The sequence below is a fragment of the Chenopodium album genome, chromosome 8 (genome assembly GCF_948465745.1).
Source record: "Chenopodium album chromosome 8, dcCheAlbu1.1, whole genome shotgun sequence".
Taxonomy (NCBI): domain Eukaryota; kingdom Viridiplantae; phylum Streptophyta; class Magnoliopsida; order Caryophyllales; family Amaranthaceae; genus Chenopodium; species Chenopodium album.
The window spans coordinates 49,300,489-49,305,748 of NC_137841.1; the positions used below are offsets into that span (position 1 = coordinate 49,300,489).

At 34.5% G+C, this 5,260-nt stretch overlaps 1 non-coding gene across 1 annotated transcript; it reads right to left on the reverse strand.

The window, feature by feature from the left end:
• Positions 1–1,611: 1,611 nt before the first annotated feature.
• Positions 1,612–1,716, reverse strand: LOC145557137 (small nucleolar RNA R71). The gene has a single exon (XR_014092193.1). It is a non-coding gene; the product is annotated as a small nucleolar RNA R71 (small nucleolar RNA).
• Positions 1,717–5,260: the final 3,544 nt, after the last annotated feature.

The window sequence follows — 5,260 nt, forward strand, 5'->3', positions numbered from 1 at the left end:
CGCGGGCGCGGGTGCTGCCCAAAAAGCCCGCGAAGGGTTCCGTACCCATTTCTCCGCGGCCGCGGATTCATCAAGAGACCGCGGGATTTGCCGGTTTCTTCTTTACCTATAAATAGAATTGTAATCCCTTTTTGAAACCAACTTTTTGATAATATTTCATTAGCTTAGTTTTAGAGAGAGAATTTAGAGAGAAGTTAGAGAGAAGTTCTTGGTTTTGGATTTGTAACTCAACATTTGATCAATCAAGTTTGGATTTCTTCATTTTCAATCATCAATATTAGTGAGAATCTCTTCCTTCTTTCATCTTTTACTTACTTGCTATTTGATTTTTGCTTGTTGCTTGTTTTTCTTTGGATTTGAATTTGATATTGTTGAATATTTTGATTTCTCTTAGATTTTGATATATAGAATGAAGATTAATGCAATTTTTAGTTATTTGTTCTTGAATTCACCATGATTAGTGAGTAGATTAGTTGCTAGGGAAAGGGGGAAGCATGTTTGATTAATGAAATTGCTAGTTGATGCTCTTTGATTGATTGATTTGTTGCAATTAAATTGGTTGACATAGTTTTGCATGTGATTGATTAGACTAGGAGTGATCAACCTATAAGATTAATCTAGATTGCATTGCAACTCTTAATGACATGAACAATTGAATTGAAAGTTGCTCTAATTGATTGGGTTTGCTTGTGATTCTTCTTGATTTCCTTTCATAGTGACTCTAAACTAGCATTTGAACTCTCTTGATTGCCACTATTGTTTGTCCATTGCAATACTTGAATTAATTGATTGAGCTCTAAACTAGCATTATCATTGAACTTGCCTGTGGAACCCATATCCCTAGTGTTTAGACCTTTGTTTTACTTGATTAGAATTGTTTTAGTTTACCATAGTGCCAACCATAATCTCACCTCCATCTTCGAGGTAGCTTGACTTAGACTCTAGTTTTCATCATTGCATTCCCTAGGGATCGACCCTTAACTTGCCCTATATTCATATAAGGTTGGTTAGGTGTTTACAAATTTAGTTTGACTTGGGGGAAGGGTAGATAACGACATACATTTTCCTCTTGTCATATGCGTAGGATAAGAGGAAGGACTTTAGTGTCATTTAATCCGGAAATCGAGAGAACAATAACAAGGATAAGGATTGCTAATCGTTCTTTGAGTCCAAGCTCTCAAAGAGAGGAAATTCACCAAGAAAGTAAACCAGAGGATCGAGGAAGCATGGGAGCTAATCTAAGAGTTGCTTTGAAGGAGTAGGGAACTCCCGGTGCTTATAGATTTGAGAGTGGCATAGCTCCACCAACAACTCCCGCCAATGACTTTGAGATAAGGCCGACAATGATAACAATGATTGAACGAAGGCAATTTAGTGGTGCCAAGCATGAAAGCCCACTAAACCATCTCAAAGTGTTCGAGAAGTATTGTAATACTATCAAGGTCAACGGGGTTTCTCAAGAATTCATAAGGCTCAAGCTATTTTCGTTTTCCCTAATCGGAAGGGCTTTGGAATGGTTGGACAAGGAAGTGAAACCTAATTCATTGAGAACTTGGGATGAGGTTACTAAAGAGTTTATTTCTCGTTTCTATCCCCAGAAGAAGATCGCCGAAGCAAGAACTCTAATCCAAAGTTTCAAGCAAAATCCTAGTGAGACTTTTATAAGGCTTGGGAAAGATACAAGGAGTATCAACGAGAATGTCCTCATCATGGAGTTCCGACTTACAAAATCATACAAATTTTCTGTGGAGGATTGAGCCCCCAAGGGAAGTCGTGTCTTGATGCAGGAGTCGGAGGCCTGATTATAAACAAGACCGAATAAGAGGATGTGGACATAATTGAGGATGTAGTGCGTCACTACATGTATTGGCAAGAGGGGGAGAGAGAGTCCATAAGCAAGAGTGGCTCAACGGTTTATTCAGTTGATGATCTCAATGCAATCAATAACTTGTCTTCCCAAATCTCGAACTTGGGAAAGGAGATGACATTGATCAAAGCCAAGCTAGAGAGTGCCTCTTCGATTGCACTAAGTCTTTCCTCCCACATAAAAGGGAGAGGTACACCTTCTAACTCTACTCCTCCTTCTACCTTAAGTAATAAGCCAAGTCGTTGTGTCTTTTGTGATGTTTGTGGGTCTTATGACTATGATTCTTCTGATTGTCCAAATGCTTTTGTAAATTATGATGATGTTGAAAACAATTATTGTGAGCAAGTGAATTTTGTTTCTAATAATAACAATGGACAAAGATTTGATGGTCCAAGGAATTTTGGGAATAGGAATTCTCACCAACAAGCACTAGTAGAAAAAATGCTATTTGTAACGCCCTATTAGTAACCGGCCTATGTTATGCTAGTTACGAAATCATTAATTGTAACCGACTAAGATAATGTCAGTTACAAATTTCATGACATTAGTAACCAGCGTAATAAATGTCAGTTACTAATACGTGTTTTATCATTGTTTGAAGTTTTATTAGTAACTGACTAAATAAATGTCACTTACAAATATTAAGTCAAAAAAACATTGACTAAAAAAGCTTGTAACTAGCTTACAAACGCCAGTTACAAATATTAAGTAAAAGAAAATTTGACCGAAGTGCGTGTAACTAGCTTATAAACGCCAGTTACAAATATTAAGTCAAATAAAATTTGACCAAAGCGTTTGTAACTAGCTTACAAACGCCAGTTACTAATAATAAGTCAAAGAAAATTAGACCAAAAATTTTGTAACTAACTTACAAACGCCAATTACAAATAATAAGTCAAATAATAAATTTTGTTTATTTTTTTTTTGAAGCAACAAATATTAAGTTTCTGCCGGTAAATTTGCTAGAAAAAAAAAATAAAAAAAAAAAAAACAAACTCAAACTTTTTGCACGTTCGCTCCAATGAGCTGCTCGAGGTGAAACTCCTTCTCCGCCTTCACTGCTCCTCCTTCTCCTTCGCTGTATCTCGCTGAATTCAATATTGTTTTGGTTTGTTCGAATTTGAGATTAACTTTAGCGGATTTATATCAAGGTTTTTTTCCCGTTTTTCGCTAACTCTAGCTTCTTCAACATCACACAACAAATTTCTAAAGGGTTTTTCCGAACAATTCTTTCGCTTCCCATAAACCCTAATTTGACAATTTTAAATTCAAATTTCTCAAGGGTTTTTCCAGACGCTTTGAGCCCCGATTATCTGCGCTACCATGGTTTCCGGTAGGATTTTCGCTTTCAATTTCGTCGCTTTCTGCTGTATTTTGGTTCTTGCTTTAATGGCGCTTTCCATTTGCTTAATCAATTTCGTTTTATTTTAATATTGTTATAGATGCGGATATGGAAGATTACAGATTTGAGTATTCCGACGATGATGAAGACGAGCAGTTGACATTGAGAATCAGTTTTATAACTCCAAAGGTTATTTTTCGATGCTTCTTCAATTTGATTGATAATATAGCGATTTGTGGATTTCCTTTGAATTATTGATTTGTATAGCAATTTGGGAATGCCTTTTAGAGTTCATGATTAGTTTTGCAACTTGAGTTTTGCAGTTAATATTTTGGAAAATTATACTGTAATTATGCCCGTTTTCGGAGGAGGAGGAAAACAGAGATATAATAGTTTGTGGGTTACCCGTTTTCGGAGGAGGAGGAAAACAAATATATAATCAAACTTTGCAGCCTTGAAAGTTTGAAGGAAATGGATGTGAATAAGAATGGTAGTTATTATGGGGTTTTTTTAGAACAAAGCTTTGTTTAGAAAAGGGGAAGTTGGAGATTGGACTAATTATTTGAGCCCTACGCACGATAGTTAAGAATTTTGATAAAAACTTCCTTGAAAAATTCAAGGCCTCTGGTTTTTCTTCTAAGTAATATGAAGCTCCAAGGTAATTAAGAAGGTTGATGGTTTTGTTTTCAGTCTACGTGAATATCAATTTGTTAAATTGATTTATTTCGCTTAATATATTTTTATTTTCTGTTTTTGTTGATTTTTTGACAATTATAACTAGCTAGTGTGCTACCCTGGCCTAGAGATATGTATTTTTTTTTGTTACTTAATAATGTGTACACTTTACGCAATACATTGTTGATAGGAGAGTTCAACTTTAATAGTAATTTTAACGAGTATTTATTATTGTATGCAGTTTGGCTTTATTGTATCAATTTCAGATAATATTGTTCTTAATTATATTTGGATGATCATACCAAAAATTATGCATGCATATGTTTTTTCCTATGATTCAAAAAATTTACACAACAAAACTATTACACTTGTATCTTTGCTCTTCTGTAAATCTGAACTTGTTGGTGTTCGGCGCAATGTTTGCTATAGTTTGTTTTTCCTTACTGTGAGTATTGTGGAAAATGGGTTATTGCAATCAGTCTTCGCAATGCCTTTATGGTTGACTCAAGTTGTCAATATCTTTGATATTGACAAGAAATTAGGTTGAATATGGGTGTTAGTGTAAAGGTCCTTGGTTTATAATGCAAGGCAACTTTGAAAAATATGCTAACGGCATAATAATTGTCCATTTCTTGGGGATTGTGGTTATAATGCAAGGTTAATAGTTGAAGAAGGTGTGGTGAACTTATATTTTGTATGAGGTTTTTTTACATAAATTGTATTCGTGAAGTTGGTGAATGAGGCAGAAAAACCTTCTTGATCTTGTCATCTGCCTCTTTTCATACTGCTTGGACTGATAAAAGAGAAAACTGCAGTTTGGGATAAGAAATTGACTGTAGGAATAGATTTTGTTCCCTTTGTTCACTTTCTCCTTGTACTGGTTAGGAGTGTAAATAGTTTGTGATTATTTTGTGTTTAAACAAGCTCATAATATGGTTTAAAGGAAGAAATTGATCTTGTGAATCTAGAGGCATAGTCTGCAAAATTGTTTTTTTTTTCTCTCACATCCCTTACTTTAAAAAAAATTATTAAACCATTTTCTCTTTTTATAAGTATTAAATCCCTAACAAACTATACTTATATACGAAGTATTATTTAACAAGTTCAACTCACACTGTAAAAAAAAAAAAGTTCAACTCAAACTTTAAAAACTCTATGTCGAAAAAGCTTATGTAACATGTAATATGCACAAGGGAAGTATGCTTTTTCCTCTTTATCTTTGTTAATGAATTGGTACTAGATGAGATGAGATTGATGATGATACTAGCTAGAATTGTTATCTGTTTTTTATTTCTGTTTTTTAAATAATTTGTGCATCAGGAGTAAGCTGGCTTGGAAGTTAAAAGAGGACTAACTTGTGTTAGGTCAAAAGATGG